The sequence below is a fragment of the Bos mutus genome, chromosome 4 (genome assembly GCF_027580195.1).
Source record: "Bos mutus isolate GX-2022 chromosome 4, NWIPB_WYAK_1.1, whole genome shotgun sequence".
NCBI lineage: Eukaryota > Metazoa > Chordata > Mammalia > Artiodactyla > Bovidae > Bos > Bos mutus.
The window spans coordinates 91,011,794-91,030,239 of NC_091620.1; the positions used below are offsets into that span (position 1 = coordinate 91,011,794).

General features: G+C 37.3%; 1 protein-coding gene across 1 annotated transcript in view; it reads right to left on the reverse strand.

Annotated features, from left to right (window-relative positions):
- HDAC9 (histone deacetylase 9) overlaps positions 1-18,446 on the reverse strand; it is an 810,729-nt gene that overhangs the window by 169,550 nt on the left and 622,733 nt on the right. The gene's annotated exons all lie outside the window — the stretch shown is intronic.

An 18,446-nucleotide genomic window follows, 5' to 3' on the forward strand; every position in this document is an offset into this window, starting at 1 on the left:
TACCACATCATGATACTATAGGATCCCCAGAGCCAGTTTCTTTTTTAACCAGGAGAAGTAATGTAGTTAAACTCTTACTGTGTTATTTCAGGGTGTGCTTTCTTATCATGAAGGGTATTTACTTAATTGAAACTCTCCCCTTATTGAAATAAAGACAAACTAATTTTCCCCTTTTCCTCCTCAGCAGAATGTAGCCATGAATAACAAAATGAGGGTTTCACTATTCTGTAAGTCCATAAATGGATTTAACCATAAAACCAATTAGATGTTCACCTTGCAATTAGTTGCCAATTGTAAGAGTTTTAAAAAAAACAAATCCATGCATTTAGTGTGTCACATCTCATCTAATAAGTTTGGGAAATATGCTCACATAGTTACACTGAAACAAAATATACACAATGACTGTAAAATATCACCAATTTGCTATAATTTTGAATGGCAGTAACGTTACCCTAAGAAAATTCACTGGATGATTTAACAGTGATATCAAAGGAAACTGACCCTCTTTCCCCTTTTTCCTCTCTTGTTGATCTTCTGTTTCTCCTTCCTTCTTTGTCTTTATAACCATGTGTTATCTAAGAACCATCTGGAAGCAACCAGTAGGAAATGGAGAAGACAGTCTGTGGAATATCGCTCACCCAAGTGCTCAGTGTATGTGATAATAAAATATTTTATTGTATATTATGCAATATATTACAGTTATTTTTATTAGATTGCTTGAATCTAAAGTATTGATATACTTATTTTCTATTCTCACGTTTATTTAACTAACAATGAACTGTCTAACATGCCAGCTAAATTTGCTCCCTGTATATCAGGATTTCTCAAACTGTGGAATGCTAGTTTCTGTAATATTTACAGTTATTTGGGGGAAAAGAAACTGGGGGAGTGGAGAATTTCACGCTCAAGTAATTTGAAGAAACGTGTTAAATAATCTAAGACTTCCTTACTACTGCAATTCTAAAAGTCTTTAATATGCTTTTGCAAATTATCAAGAGGAGATTTTTTTACCAAACGACATTACTTATTGGTGAGAAGTGCTTATTAATGTCTTCTGTGTATAGTTTTAGCAGACAGTAGTGTGGAAAATACTTTTGCTGATGCCTCAAATTTAGAGCCATAATTGGACTGTTTCCCCAGATCCTTGTGGTGCCTGTAGTACTCTGCCTCGGCCACCATAACAAAATACCGTAGACTGAGTGGTTTAAACAGCAAAAACTTATCTTCTCACAATTCTGGAGCCTGAAAGTCTGAGGTCAGGGTACCATCTCGGTTGCATTCTGTTGAGAGTTCTCTCTCTGGCTTGCAGAGGGCCACCATCTCGCCAAGTGCTCACAGAGAGCACCTTTCCTTGGTGGCACATCCGGGGGAGAGAGACAGAAAATCCTATGGTGTCTCTTCTTATAAAGACACTAATCTCATCAGACCAGGGCCCTGGTCTAGGGACCTCATTTAAACCTAATTACTTCCCCAAAGGGCCTATCTCTAAATACCATCACAAGGGGGTGGGGCATAGAGCATCAACATGAAATTGGGGGGTGTGGGAGGACAAAGGCGTTCAGTCAATAACACTGCTTAATAAAAACATACATTTTGTATTAGCTGAATACCCTACGACTCTCCTCCCTTTGATCTGAGTTGACATCTTGTTCATCACTGACAAGAAAAGTCTGTCAAGGTCCCCTTCATTTCTCTTAGGAGGTTAGGAAGTGAAGGCTCACAGTCCCGTCTTCTCAATACTGATTCCCTGGGCTCTCCGTATGGTCTCTCACCCGTGCGGAGAGTGTGTCCAGCGGAGCCTGTGTATAAGAACACTCAGACAGGAGCACCGGCTGAATGGTCCCCAGCATCATGCGTGAGATCGGAACTCATTCATGTCAAACTAACATAAATAATGGAAAAACAGTCAAGTTTTTATTTCAAAAAGAGCACACTCAGATGGTATCGCTCATGCCTTTCCTACCCAAGAGGTGATAAGCAGGACAGGAAGCAGGCCTGAACTCCATGTCCTTTGGCTTTCTAGCACGACTAGATTCCCCCTATCACCGAGGGCTAAGGGTTGAACAATTCTTAGTTTGTTAAGATGCATAACACGTCTTTACCAAATAGACAAAAAGCTACAGAGCAGCAGCAAGCTTGGAGAGGACAGAAGCCTTGGGGACTCTGCAGCCAACCCCTAAGAGGGAGATCTCCTAGTTTCTGCTTCTTGGCTTCGAACTAGACTGAGAGCACTTTTGTCTCACCCCTCTGTGAGAGACTCTAGAAGCTGGGGTTTAATTTTGTAGAGTCTCCTGAGGGGTCTTTATTCCTCAGGGTGTCAAAACAACTTTCACACCATAGGAGGGTTCCTCACTTATTTCCACTTCAAAGGGGCATTAATAATAATCCTCATTATTACAGAATCCACCCAGACTTTTCTGGTGGGATGATTAATTGGGGAGTGTGGCGGTTTTTTTTTTTTTTTCTCCCTTCAATATATCAGGTGCAACCATATCAGCCCCTAAAAATAAATGTCCTCTCTGCAAAAAACAGGCACAAACAAAAATGTTTTGAAAAGTAATCACTTGTTTAAAAAATGGAAATCGGGCTTCTGTGTTGTAAGGAATGTATGTGCATAACGGTGAAACCCAACACTGGTAAACGATCTGACTACCTCAAAGTGAAGTTTCTGCCTTCCTACAGTGGCCTTTAACCCTGCCCTTTCCTCCAATCTGAGAAGAGCTGATGTTGATGGAACATATAATGGCCCCTTTCCTGTGTAGTAAAGTCAGCAATAAAGCTCAGTAATTAAGGGTACCAGGGAGGCCCAGCCCAGCAGGCTAGTGGTGTGGCGAACACTTTTAGAACTTCAAACAATATCAAAGTCACTGAGAAACGGGCCTAGCTCAGTTCTGGTTTGAATTAAGCCTCACTTCCACACGCACTTTTCAAATCCAAGCTCAAACAAGAAAGCCAAGGCCTTCTGGATTTCATTAGAGCCAATTATCTTATCTGTTTCATCTCAGGCCTGACCCTAAGGCTGGCAAACAGCTATTCAGTGCATTTGTGTGGTTGTTTGAGAAAGCCTCCAGTCAGCCAATGGCCCGAGGACCTGCTAATTAAAACACCGTTGCCCCCCTGCCTTAGTGATTAAATATTTTCAAGCTTTTGTAAATAATTTTTCCATTCTTTGCCCCAAGCCTCAAAGGTCCAATACATGCAGTAATTTATTTAGTTTGTCAGAGAATACTGTTGGAAATAGGGCCATAATGGAACCTTTGGAGACTTTTATATGTCTTGGTACTTCTGAAAGTGACAGTTTATAAACCAGCCAAATGTGTATACTGTTTCTGATGTAATTATGGCCTAATGGCCCTTCTCCTTTTGAAGTGATATAGTGTATAACAGGCTTACATCTTGTCAATAATCATATTTCCTCAAATGTCAACATGATATCTAGCATTGGAATTTAATGAGATCATTTAAGTCCTAGAAATGGTATCAAGGTACCGTGTCTCCAAGTTTTTCCTTTTTTTTTTTTTTTTTTGCCTAAGGGTGGGTCACAGTCATGAAGACTGGCTTGGGAAGAAGACTAATCGAATTCTTGCTTGCTCTTTGTGGCAAGGACCTGCTAGAGAACACTGAATTCTTTCCAGAGCCCACTTCTGAGAAGTCAGTGAGTGATATGATGATGCCACTTCAGAGAAGAAAATATTCAGGGAGAACATTTAGAATTAGGATCATTAAGTTAAACATTTTTTCCAGACCTAATTTATATGCAGAGTGATCTGAGAACTTCAGAATGATACTTATCTTACAACTGGATTGTGGGAAGGGAGAGGACTTTGAGAACTTACTTCAGAGCTGTGCACACATGGGTTTGGTGAACACCCCAGGAAGCCCTCCCTGCCCCCTAAGCTCCTCGGGCAGGACCTGGCCCTGTGCACCAAAGTGCACGCAACTCCAGCATAGCTCCTCCAGGACCAACACACAGGCAGAGCAGCGGGTGAACACGCAGAGCAGACAGACGCCTCTCACCCTACCGGCCTGGGCACGGCCATGCAAACTCACAGCTCTTCTGGGCAGTGCAGTCATGTTTTATGGGAGGAAAATAAAAAATCTGGCGTTGTGTTTGTTGTTGTTGTTGCTCTTTTTGAAGTATTACAAGAAAAAAAAATGCTGGCAGGCTCATTAGCGGCATCCAGTGTTCACTAACACACCTATGAAAAAGAACTATGGGATGGAGCGATTCTGCTTCTGCTGTTCTTAAAATGACACTTTGGTCTTATCCTAAATAATAGGCTTTTAATAAAAACATCCACCAAAGGCAGACAATTAAACAATACATAAAGCAACAGGGGGCAACCTCGTGGTTCAGTTATAGTCTGGAGCCATTCCAAAGGAGAACATGTGGGTATTTTACAAGGAACAATACACTTTTCCAAAGTTATTATAAAACAACAAAATTTTAAAGTGGGCCTAATAAGCCCTTCAAACTTGGTACAGGATTTCACATTTGGCTCTGACAGTGGGAGGATCTGTTTACATCCTAATTTTTTCAAAAGCATGTTTAGAGAACTATGTCAAACATTATGCCTATATATCTATATTAGACATATCACTGCTTTTTTTTAGAAGACATACAATATGCTAATTTGCTCACTTTCAAAAAACTGACACTAGTAAACTAACAGGTGTTTACTAGTAAAACTAACTAGTAACTAACTAGTAAACTTCCCTGGTGGTTCAGCAGTAAAGAATCGGCCTGCCAATGCAGGAAATGTGGGTTCAGTCCCTGGGTTGGGAAGAACCCCTGGAGAAGAAAATGGCAATTCATTCCTGTATTCTTGCCTGGGAAATCCCATGGACAGAGGAGCCTGGCGGACTACGGTCCATGGGATCGCAAAAGAGTAGGACATGACTTAGCAACTAATCAACAACAACAACAAACCATAGTAACAGGTGACTGATCCTTCTTTCATAATTAAATATTTTCCATTTGGATCCTACATTTGATTTGTATCAATTGTCATATCCTCAAATAACTAAACTAAAGGGAATATATTAAGCTTCTGACAGACTTCAGTTTTCTGAGTAATTTACAATTTAATCAAATAACTTTAAACTAAATCAATTAAAACATGACATCCCCAGATTTTATTTCTGTCCCTGCCTCTTTCACCTGCTGAGTCACACTTGGAATAATTATATTTACCAGAGAGGAAGGCATCACTGAATAATTTCTGCAAATGTATTTTCAATTTAGAAGTTCTGGAATATAAAAGGGAAGTGAGAGTATCAGAAACTTGTAAAAGGGAGAAGACTCGGGTACACAAAGCAAAGTCAGAGGCTCAAGGCAGCAACTTGAAGAGACTTTTTCTGAAACCGAAAGCAGAGAGGATCAAGTCATCAAGCTTTCTTTGGGTTATAAAACTTTTAAATTATAAATCTGTGCCAGCTTCATTCTTGCTCTGGATTGTAAATAAACTCCTCTTCATATTCTTGCCTCTGACTACTCTTTGAATAAAAATGCTCATTTGTTTCTGAAATTCAGTACCTCCAATATTGCTTTAATTTCAAGGAGTTAGGAACCAACAAAAAAATACACATCCTGGATGAATCAATATTCTGTTTTCAAATACAATATTATATATCTTTAATACAAAGAGGTTATTTTCTTGATGGCTATTTCTGTACTTGCTTTGGTATGCAAAATATGCCCAAGTTGACAGACAGATGGATTTAAAATTCTGCTAAGACTGAAAGGTGACTCAGTCATTCATCTTCCCTCCTCCATGCCCCTCACCTTTTTTTTGGCCACACTGCATGGTTTGCAAGATCTTAGTTCCTTGACTAAGGATCAAACCTGTGCCCCTGCAGTAGAAGTGCACAGTCCTAACCACTGGACAGCCAGGGAATTCCTCTCCCAGTCACTTTTCAAATTACAAAATATGAATTATAATGCCAAGAATGTTTCTTTGCTGAGCCTTTCCCATAAGAATTTACTCAGTCTAGAAGTCTGCTGCTCTCCATCCGGCTTCACAACAACAATACTGCTCTTTGGAGCAGAACATGTTAAGACAACAAATATCCAGGACTGTAGTATCCTTAAGAAAGATGGACATATTTGTGAAATATACAAGGGCACATCCTCAACCTTTTATAGAGTTGCCAGAGGAGTTTAAATGTCTACACTTATAGGAACGAATGTTGATTTATAAGCTTCATCTACATGACATCAAATCACTGGGATGAAATATGGAAAATTATCTATCAATCATTCAGATATCCGATGTCATACAAAGATCTGGACTACTATCTGAGAGTCATGCCTACAAGAAAATTATGTAAACTTCAGTCCTGCACCTCGGGTAATATTCACACAGACTTTCTAATGAACAGACATTTCCCAAAGTGGACTCCTCTGCTTGGAAAAGTTACATAGTAAATTTCTATTAGTAAACATTACATCTATCTAGTTCAGAAAAGGGACTAAAAATTCATATTTATGGTACACTAAAACAAAAGTTCTCTTTCTTTTCTCACATCATTTGTCCTCTCAATAAATTTAGCTTTAGTAAACTTTAGGTGTAAAACCATGGAAATGAAGGCAAATTATTCACTTTCAAGAAAACACATGAAGAACAAAAGGCATTGAAATTTAGTTAATAAATAATAAATATAGTTCAATAAATAAAATCAGTTCATTGAAATACAGGATAAGTAACTTTTATTTGGCTTTATCTTACCAGTAAATGAAGTATAATCTTAAAATATTCACTAAAACTGTGAAAATAAAAAGTATGACTTCACAGTCCATTAATTATATGTACCTTCCATTCTGGCTATGTCATATTGTAATTAACTGCATACCAAGTCCATCATTACTAGATGAGATGATTTAAACTGATGAATTGATCTGCGCTGCTTGACAGTACAAAAGATGTGCTATTTCTGGCCTAGAAAGCTTCACAATACTATTTCGTGGAAAGCTTTCATTTCCTGATATCTCTGAGTATTACACATATGTTGGGAGGATTTTGTGCAAGGCAAGGGTTTTGTAATCCACTGTTCCATCCTTAAAATAAAAACAAATTGTTTCCAGTCACGCAAATTACTTTCTTTCTTAGAAAGAAGTGCTAGGGTAAAGTTAATAGAATATAGCTACTCTCTTAATTAGTCCTTATTAGTTAGAAAAGTGTATAATTGCTATACAAATTCCTGGAAATTTCTGGATTTAAAACTGTTCTAAGTCAGAAGGGAAAATGTTGCTTAAAATTTTTACAGCTGATCTTTCAAAATAATAATAAAAAGTATCTTGCATTTGAACTATTTTAAATAGTTCACAAAAGAGAATACAATTCACATTTCAAAACTTCAAGCACTTCAAGATACTTCCTGGACTTTTTTTTTTACCTGAGTTCTATACTGTCTAATAATATCATCTCTCTTTGATGCTCAACTCAAAAATGAAGTTTGCAAGTTTCCCAAGGAAGACAGGTGTGCATAAGATCAATTTACTCCGAAGGTCAAAGAGCAAAATTCTAAGGGTATCTAGAGACACACACCTATAGAAATTGTAATTTTTTGATGAAAATTGGTACAATATGTTGCACAGATGAAAGAGGAAAAATGTTCTTAAACTATACTTACTGCTGAAACTAAAGAGCAGATAGTCCTGACAGCTTTCTAAAATTTATTCCTATGGATCTTTTTCTTCTGACCTGTTCTGATAAAACTTCTTGAAACATCTCTACATACAGAATATAAAGAACAGAATCTGGACAATGAGTAAAACTGTAGGTCACTCCAACAGTAATTTCGTATGTATTGCTCTTCACTGAAATAAAATATCAATAGATGAAAATCATTACTGCTTTGTTCCCAAGATTGACTGACAAGTTCAGATTTGAAGTCCACATCTTCTTTATTAGCCAAGTCTTTCAGAAAAAGAAAATGTGGGCTTGATTTGTGAGCTATGATAAATGGTCTGGGAAAGATGGTAGTAGGGCCAATTTGATATGTACAGTATTTCATATTGGCAAATTGTTTCAAGAAATTCCACCCTCTTTCCCAAAATGTCTTCAACATCCTTGGGAAAATACATACTATCATGAGCATAATATATTTGGTTGTCATTAGCAATTGAAAATCCATTTGAAGACCGTGAAGCATCAACCACAGTTCTTATAGACAAAATAAGACCCCAAATCAATTCTGCAGTATTGAGTATGATTTTTAGATGACAACAAATCATTTTTTATTTCAAAGTTGGATCTAAGTGTTCATTTATCCATCTATTAAAATTTAATTTGGGTTTTCTCAAGTTCAATCACATACCCATTTCAAAAATGTCTAAATATGTAAATAATGAAAAAACTATTTTAATAAAAAAGGAAAAAATACATTCTCCATTGTAAACAGTCTGGTTATCAAAAAGAAGAAAAATTAAATGAGTTTTATTTGATAGGCTCTTAGTGTGGACATGAGGAAGGGCACAGAGAGAAGTGGCTTGGAATTAGTATATGATACAAGGATAGTGAGAATCTAGGAATTATTTTCAATTTTAAAATAGTATTACCAATTTAAATGTGAAAGATAAATGCTAGATAGACTAAAATGCATTGGCAAAGAATTTCTCTCTTTATTATTGTTCTGTAACCCCTACTCTTAACAGAGGAAGTGAAAGTGAAAGTTGCTCAGTTATCTCTGACTCTCTGCAACCACAGACTCTGGAATTCTCTAGGCCAGAATACTGGAGTGAGTAGCCTTTCCCTTCTCCAGAGGATCTTCCCAATTCAGGAATAGGACCTGGGTCTCCTGCATTGCAGGCAGATTCTTTACCAACTGAACTATCAGGGAAGCTTGACAGAGGAATTATAGTTTTTAACTTAGGGCCAAGAAGTACTGTCTCTATACTCACACTTTTTGACACACAATCCCTGATCACCATTAACCAGCTATGTGACATCAGGAAACCTACCAAAACTCAAAGGGGACTTTGTGTCCCCATCTGGAAACTGGCAGCACTTAATTCAACAACTTGTAAAGATGAAAAGAAATGAGCAACTAACAAATGTTAAGTCCTCAATGAATGTTCTATGTTACTATGTTATTATCATTATGTTATCTTATAATAGTTTTATTTTTCATTCTCTCAGCAATAAACTTCACTAAAATATGATAAAAATAAGAACAATAGCCATAAAATATGTACTTAGTTGTCATTATCAACGAGAGGACAGAAATATTTACTAAGATATTCTCTCATTTCTCAGAATTAAGCAAACTCTTTTAGTCTCTGCATATGACAAGACCATTTAGAAGTCAGTGGTCTAAAATTCGGAGAAGGCAATGGCACCCCACTCCAGTACGCTTGCCTGGAAAATCCCATGGACAGAGGAGCCTGGAAGGCTGCAGTCCATGGGGTCACTGAGGGGTGGACATGACTGAGTGACTTCACTTTCACTTTTCACTGTCATGCACTGGAGGAAATGGCAACCCACTCCAGTGTTCTTGCCTGGAGAATCCCAGGGACAGGGGAGCCTGGTGGGCTGCCATCTGTGGGGTCACACAGAGTCAGACACGACTGAAGTGACTTAGCAGCAGCAGCAGCTCTAAAATTAGTTAGAGCAGTAATGTTGTGTTTGATAAAATAAGGTAAAATAAAATATTGTACTTATTTATATGCCCTGCTCAAAATTATCTACTATCATTTCATGGTAAATTCAACCACTAGTTATGCTAACTAGTTGTCTGAGGAATAGCTGCTCTGTAAATATGACAACTAAGGGCTCTATTATCTGCTCTCAAGTTAAATTTTAAATGCATATTGTTCTATTTTTGCCACAAAAGGGGAAGAAATCATAGTAAGCTCTATTTTAAAGACACTGCATCTAGAACAGAATTGACAGTGTGACTCATGAACTGAGAACAGATATGCGATCTAGTCAAGTTTCAAATCACAGTTTTGTATTAATGGATTTTAAATTTGCTTATATCACTAAAGCAACTGGTGCAAACCAAAGACAACAGAAACAGATACAGGCTGTTCTGACTCTTCGTATATGCTCAACTGATTCAGCGGCTTTGCCTGCGTAACAAATACGCTACTTTTTAAACATTCTATTGGTTATTTGGTCAAAGTATTTTAACAAAGGCTATATTTGCAACACAAAAATATTTTGACTAAATAGAGACACTTCATAAGCCAATGAAAAGATATGAAGAATACATCATGTGAAATGCCAGGCTGGATGAAGCACAAGCTGGAATCAAGATTGCCGAGAGAAATATCAATAACTCAGATATGCAGATGACACCACCCTTATGTAAAAAGTAAAGAAGAATCTCTTGATGAAAGTGAAAGAAGAGAGTGAAAAAGTTGGCTTAAAACTCAACATTCAGAAAACTAAGATCATGGCATCCAGTCCTATCACTTCATGGCAAACAGATTGCGAAACAACGGAAACAGTGTCTTACTTTATTTTCTTGGGTTCCAAAATCACTGCAGATGGTGACTGCAGCCATGAAATTAAAAGACACTTGCTCCTTGGAAGAAAAGTTATGACCAACCTAGACAGCATATTCAAAAGCAGAGACGTTACTTTGCCAACAAAGGTGTGTCTAGTCAAGGCTATGGCTTTTCCAGTAGTCATGTATGGATGTGAAAGCTGGACTATAAAGAAAGCTGAGTGCCGAAGAATTGATGCTTTTGAACTGTGGTGTTGGATAAAACTCTTGAGAGTCCCTTGGACTGCAAGGAGATCCAACCAGTCCATCCTAAAGGAGACCAGTCCTGAATATTCATTGGAAGGACTGATGTTGTAGCTGAAACTCCAATATTTGGCCACCTGATGCGAAGAACTGACTCATTGGAAGAGTCCCTGATGCTGGGAAAGATTGAAAGCAGGAGGTGAAGGGGACGGCTGAGGATGAGATGGTTGGATGGCATGACTGACTTGATGGACATGTGATGTGTCTGAGCAAGCTCTGGGAGTTGGTGATGGACAGGGAAGCCTGGAGTGCTGCACTCCATAGGGTCACAAAGAGTTGGACAAGACTGAGCAACTGAACTGAATTTTACAATAAAATAACAACACATACTCAATATATATTTTCTAGGTTAGGTAACTCGCTCGTTTCCTCATTTTCAGTTGGCATTCTGACAATCTGGTGAAGCAGAATCATCCTGGGTAGCAGTTTTCCCCCAAAGGTGAATATGCCTAAAAACCTGATGTTTATACACCTTTTGTATTTGGAAATTCTTACCATTAACAAATATTAATTATGGTAGCTACAGAGTATAAACACGTTGGCTTGGAGATTTGTAATTTTTTAAAAATCACAGCTTTTTAAGTTTGCATCTAAGGAACCCAAATCAATAGATCTAAGTTACTCTCTTAGCTTGTCTTCAGTGGGTGCCAAATGAGACATTTGCTATTTCATCAGTACCTTCTAAATATAAAGGGCCTGTACTTATTTTTTGCAATTAAAAATCCAAGGAAACCATCATCCATGTACTCATTCATTCATTTATCTATCCAATATCCAGTAAAATATACATAATTTGAAGGACTTTTTCTTCTACATCAGAAATTGCTACTCACTTTTTTAAACACATGTAGATGTCTTCTCACTAGATTCAATTAGAAGTGTGAGATACATATTATCTCTTGCCCACTATGCACAAACTATTAATATTGTTAAAATTACCATACTATGTCAGGTAATCTACAAAGTCAATGCAATTGCTATCAAAATACCAATGGCATTTCTCATAGAACAGGAAAAAAAGAATTTAAATTTGTATGGAAATACAAAAGAGCCTGAACATTAAAAAAAAAAAAAAAAAAACACTTGCAACAGAAGAACAGAGCTGAAAGAATCACTCTCCCTGACTTCAGACTATACTAAAAGCTACAGTAATCAAAACAGTATGACATTGGCACAATAAGACAGATAACAGAACAGAACAGACAGCCCAGAAATAAACTCACACACTTACAGTTTATTTATCTATAACATGACAAAGGAGGCAAGAATATACAAAGGAGAAAAGACAGTCTCTTCAATAAGTAGTACTGGGAAGACTGGACAACTACATATAAAAGAATAAGATCAGAACACCCTCTCACATCATTTACAAAAATAAGTTCAAAATGGTTTACAGACCTAAATGTAAGGTGAGAAACCATAAAACTCCCAGAGGAAAACATAAGCATAATATGCTGAGACATAAGTCATAACAATTTTTTAGATATATCTCCTAAAGCAAAGGAAATAAAAGCAAAATAAGCAAAAGGGACCTAATTAAACTTAAAAACTTTTGCACAGCAAAGGAAACCTCTGACAAAATGAAAAGAAAACTAACTGAATGGGAGAAAATATTTGCAAATGATACGACAAATAACGGGTTATATATACTATTTATATATATAAATAGTTCATACAATTCAACATCAAAAACCCAAATAACCTGATTTAAAAATGGGCAGAAGAAGTAAATATTTTTCCAAAGAGGAAATAAAGATGGCCAACAGACCATGAGCATGGAAAGATGCTCAACATTGCTAATCATCAGAGAAGTGCAAATCAAAACTACAATGAGGTATCCCCTCACACTTGTCAGAATGGCTATCATTTGAAAGAACACAAATAACAAATGTTGGCAAGAATGTGGAGTAAAGGGAACGCTCCTGCACTGCTAGTGGGAATATAAATTGGTTCAACCACTGTGGAAAACATGAAAGTTTCTCAAAAAATCAAAACTATAACTATCTTATGACCCAGGTTTCCCTGGTGGCTTAGCAGTAAAGAATCTTCCCGCAATGCAGGAGATATGGGTTTGATCCCTGGGTCGGGGAGCTATCCTGGAGAAGGAAATGGCAAGCCACTCCAGAATTCTTGCCAAGAAAATGCCATGGACAGAGGAGCCTGGTGGTTGCAAAGGGTCAAAAATGACTGAGCATGCACGCATACATACCTACACCATATGATCCAGAAATTTCACTCGCAGGTATATAGCCAAAAAATCCCCAAACACTAATTCAAAACGATACAAGCACCCCAGTGTTCACAGCAGCATTATTTACACTGCCAAGATATGGAAGCAATGGAAGTGCCCATCGGTGGATGAAAGAGTAAAGACGATGTGGTATACGTATGCAATGGATAGGAGTTAGAAAAGCATAAAGTTTTGCTATTTGCAGCAACATGGATGGACCTGGAGAACATTACGCTAGGTGAAATATGTCTCACAGAGAAAGAAATAGTGTCTGGTTTCACTTATATGTGGAATCTAAAAACAATAAACTAGTGAATACAACCAAAAAGAAGCAAACTCACAGAGAACAAACTAGTGGTTACCAGGAGACAGAGGCAAGAGGGGCAATTTAGAGGTAGGGAGTGACTGCTGCCATGAAATTAAAAGACACTTACTCCTTGGAAGGAAAGTTATGACCAACTTTGATAGCATATTCAAAAGCTTTGCCAACAAAGGTTCGTCTAGTCAAGGCTATGGTTTTTCCAGTGGTCATGTATGGATGTGAGAGTTGGACTGTGAAGAAGGCTGAGCCCCAAAGAATTGATGCTTTTGAACTGTGGTGTTGGAGAAGACTCTTGAGAGTCCCTTGGACTGCAAGGAGATCCAACCAGTCCATCCTCAAGGAAATCAGTCCTGGGTGTTCTTTGGAAAGACTGATGCTGAAGCTGAAACTCCAGTACTTTGGCCACCTCATGCGAAGAGTTGACTCACTGGAAAAGACTCTGATGCTGGGAGGGATTGGGGGCAGGAGGAGAAGGGGACGACAAGATGAGATGGCTGGATGGCATCACTGACTCGATGGACAAGAGTTTGGGTAAACTCTGGGAGTTGGTGATGGACAGGGAGGCCTGGCGTGTTGCACTTCATGGGGGTCGCAAAGAGTCGGACACGACTGAGTGACTGAACTGAACTGAATTGAATTATTATATACAGAGCTTCCCTGATAGCTCAGTTGGTAAAGAATCTGCCTGCAATGTCGGAGACCTGGGTTCTATCCCTGGGTTGAGAAGATCCCCTGGAGAAGGGAAAAGCTACCCACTCTAGTATTCTGGCCTTGAAAATTCCATGGACAGTCCATGGGGTAGCAAAGAGTCAGACACGACTGAGTGACTTTCACTCACTTCACTTAATTATTATATACAGAGTAAGGTACATGGATGTACTGTAAAACATGGGGAACACAGCCATCATTTTGTAATAACTATAGAGTATAACACTTATAGCTGTGAATCACTGTACTGTGCACCTGTACCTTATATGTTAATAATATTGTACAAAAGTAAATAAATGGTCTTATACAGATAACCACTTTAATATTTACATAACTCTTAAAGAATTAATTTTTAGAAAAAAATGTGTACTGCGCTCATTTAGTGATTATGTATAAGGAAGAAAAACAGTCTTTTGAAGTGACTGGAACAGAAATTGATAAGCAGGCATTCAGAAAATATTTGTTGAACAAAGAGAAGACATTTGAAATTGTTACAAGCAAATGAGTGGGTGTTCAGAGTTCTTATAAAGCATACTCCTTGAGGGACCAAGAGATAGTCAGATTTCATGCAGGTCCCTCAGGGGGTTCCAAAGCTTCTACCGTAGTGTATCATTCTACCCTCTTTTCTGAATTATTTATCTATTAATTGATTTACTCAGCCAGAATTATTGAATAGCTCTTCTTTGCCATGCTGTGTACTAGGGATTTGTGATTCAGGTCATGGGGAGAAGTCTTATATTACAGTATAAGTTCACTATGCTTTATCACACCTTAGTCTTTTACCTTATGAACAACAGAAAAGAACAGCAGTGTGGTGGGATAGAAACAGTATAGATTTTAGAGCCACATCACAGCCCTTCCATATGGTAGTTCTGTGGCTTATACAAACCACTTAAGAAATAGCCATGATGTCCATAACATCTATAATCGAGAACCTGCCATGTAAGATCTTAATATAAATACCCATAATTATTTAATAAAAAATACTTAAAAGATACTTGATATTACTGAAGATTTTAAAAACTTGTGAGAAATCTGAAGCATCAGTTCAGTTCCTCAGTTCAGTTGCTCAGTTGTGCCCGACTCTTTGGGACCCCATGGATTGCAGCACACCAGGCATCCCTGTCCATCACCAACTCCCAGAGTTTACTCAAATTCATGTCCACTGAGTCGGTGATGCTATCAAACCATCTCATCCTCTGTCATCCCCTGCTCCTCCCACATTCTACAATTATTCAGAAATTAATGATATTAATAACTGCATAGAAGAAATACTAGCTATCTGAACCAGATATGAAATGTTATATATTCTATTACATTTTTAAAACTATCTAGAAAACTTAAAGCAAAAAGAAAATGTTCAATTTGTCTGCAATTTTCTTTTTGCCACAGAAAAAAACAACACACAACAGAGACCAACCCAAGGGCAATATGTATGGAAATTCTGGCTGGTAAAATAAGCAGCTATCTTATATCCTATTATAAATGGAGTTTCAGAGAGACAGGGCTTTTCTTCCAAAGATACTTATCACAGTCCAGAAACAATTAAAACTTTAGAAAAAAGAAAAGACTCCATTTATTTCCTCCCCACTTCTGTAATTTGACATCCACACACAGATGTCAGAAAGCTCTTCACTTTCAATACTTAGAAAATGGATTATATTAAGAAGGATATGCTTATAATACTACACTAAAATTTATCTGGAGGCCACACTAGTGCCCCAAATTAGAAAGGAATATATATATGTATGTGTGTGTGTGTGTGTGTGTGTGTGTGTGTATAGACAGATAGATGAGAGAGAGAGAGATGGGCATTCTTTGCCTGCAAAAGCCTGTATGAAGTATGACCTGTATACCTGCCATGCAATCTCACCCTCACGCTCTTGAGCCCACAGAGCAAGATCGTTTCACGACTCCACGCTTTCACAGCCTATTCTCTCTGGCTAGTATGAATCTTCTTAGTCCAATTCTTTTACCCCTTGAAAACTACCACTTATTTTGAAAACACAAGTAGAATAATACTTGATGAAAGCGTCCCAGAACCTTTCAGAAGTAATTCATCATTTTATCCTCTCTATGTCTAAGGACATCTATTCTCTAGAACAGTAAGTACCACTTTTATTATGTTCCCTAAGAGCATATCAACTCTAACTTCCAAGTGCTCATCACTGCCCCTGGCATATACTATGCGTTCAATGAATATTTTTTGAATTAAGGACTTAAATTTCTTGAGTCCTCCAAGGACAGTTTATAAGTATTTCTAGTTATACAAATTGAGCAGCAAGCAGAAATTGTATAGTTCAAAATTAATAGACTTATTATGGATTAAATCTGGTTCTTAAATAACTATAAACATCAAAGTCACAATTTTACATTTCTGTAGCAGAGCTAAATAATGTAGCCTCTCTTCTAATTCAGCCTGGATATGGTGACCACACTGGGAAGTTCAGAGAAGTTTGCTAAAATAAAGTGCTCTTTGCTCTTTCCAGGCAACAGAAGGTACTGTCTTCAGGACATTCAAATGCTTTCAGAAGCACTTGATTCAATCACCATTCCAATCAAAAATGTACACTTAATACCAAACCAGTCATTCCTAAAGGAAATCAACCCTGTTTATCCATTGGAAGGACTGATGCTGAAGCTGACGCTCCAATACTTTGGCCACATGATGCAAAGAGTCAACTCACTGGAAAAGATCCTGAGGCTGAACAAGACTGAGTTAAGAGTAAAATGGGGTGACAGAGAATGAGATGGTTGGATGGCATCATTGATTCAATGGACATGAGTTTGAGCAAACTCTGGGACATAGTGAAGGACAGGGAAGCCTGGCTTGCTGCAGTCCATGGGGTCATAAAGAGTTGGAGATGACTTAGCAACTGAGCAACAATGCTTAATATCTATTTTCACATTATTTAATGAAATTGTGTTCAAAGGGGCTTTAAAAAAAATAACTCATCTACTGTTAACTTTGTCATGGGAGAATACGTACAAAATAGCAATTATCCTTTCATGCTGTGAATACTTGATCTATTCTTATGTAAAGGTACAGTACCACAAATAGTATTATAATAAAAAACTAATAGCTCTGTGTTACAGACCAATGAATATAATCACATACTAAAGTTGAGAACTTAATGTATGTATCATGTAAGTTACGAAGTCAACTTGATAAACAGACAAATTCATACGTAATGTAATATAAAAGTCTATTATCCCATTAAAATATCTTTAAAATATTAACAGTGTTTAAGTTGCAAATACAGGCAAAAATAATTTATAATACTGAAACCCCTATAGTTTTTAATGTACATTTTTAGTTTTACTACTAATTAACATTGGAAGGACTGATGCTAAAGCTAAAACTTTGGCCACCTCATGCGAAGAGTTGACTCATTGGAAAAGACCTTGATGCTGGGAGGGATTGGGGGCAGGAAGAGAAGGGGACGACAGAGGATGAGATGGCTGAATGGCATCACTGACTCGATGGACAAGAGTTTGGGTGAACTCCGGGAGGTGGTGATGGACAGGGAGGCCTGGCATTCTGCAATTCATGGGGTCGCAAAGAGTCGGACATGACTGAGCGACTGAACTGAACACAAGGTATCATCACAGACAATCCAAGTCAAATAAACAAACTTATCTCACCTATTTTTCTATAAAGAGTACAGATATATGAGTGTATATTTTTTCAGAGTGCAAATCTGAAGTAGAATTTTCCTCAAATATCAACACAAATATATTTATTTTAATGAATATTCTTAAAAATAGCAGTTTCCTATCATTTTTCCCGAGGCTATTCTCAAATTAAAAGTGACTCTCAAATGAAAAATTGAAGTATGCATGATACACAGGCCAACTTCTGTGTATTGTTGTACTTCTGCAACAATAATCAGAAACCCATTAAAACTTCACTGATTAAAAACTTTTCCTATGTATTTAGGATACATTATCACCAGGATTTTTCCCTTCGGAATTTATATATAAATGTTAAATTAGGAAAAAAAGAATGGGTCAAAAATTTCTTATCATGCACTTGTTTGCTATTGCTTACAAATAAACAAAACACCTCAAATCCTACAGTACCAACCCATTAAAATCTAAAATCTTGCAAGTGAGGGATATATTAACATAATCTGATATTTTTCCTTAAAAGAGACCTTATTGAAGACTGAAAAAAAATTTAATACCAGAGAATAAATGACTTAAAAACTATATCCAAAACAAAAACTTTTAATTTGTTGTATTTCTTGTTTGAACTACTTTTTAAAGTTCTTCAGAAAAAAAAAGTATAATGCAAAATGTATATATTAATAAACACTTTAATTAAGGCCTACATTTTCTAAAGAAACTGAAAACAACCAATTAATCTACTGCCATTTTAATGTCAGAGGGAAAACACACATATTATGAAGGAAATGGAATACTCGAGGA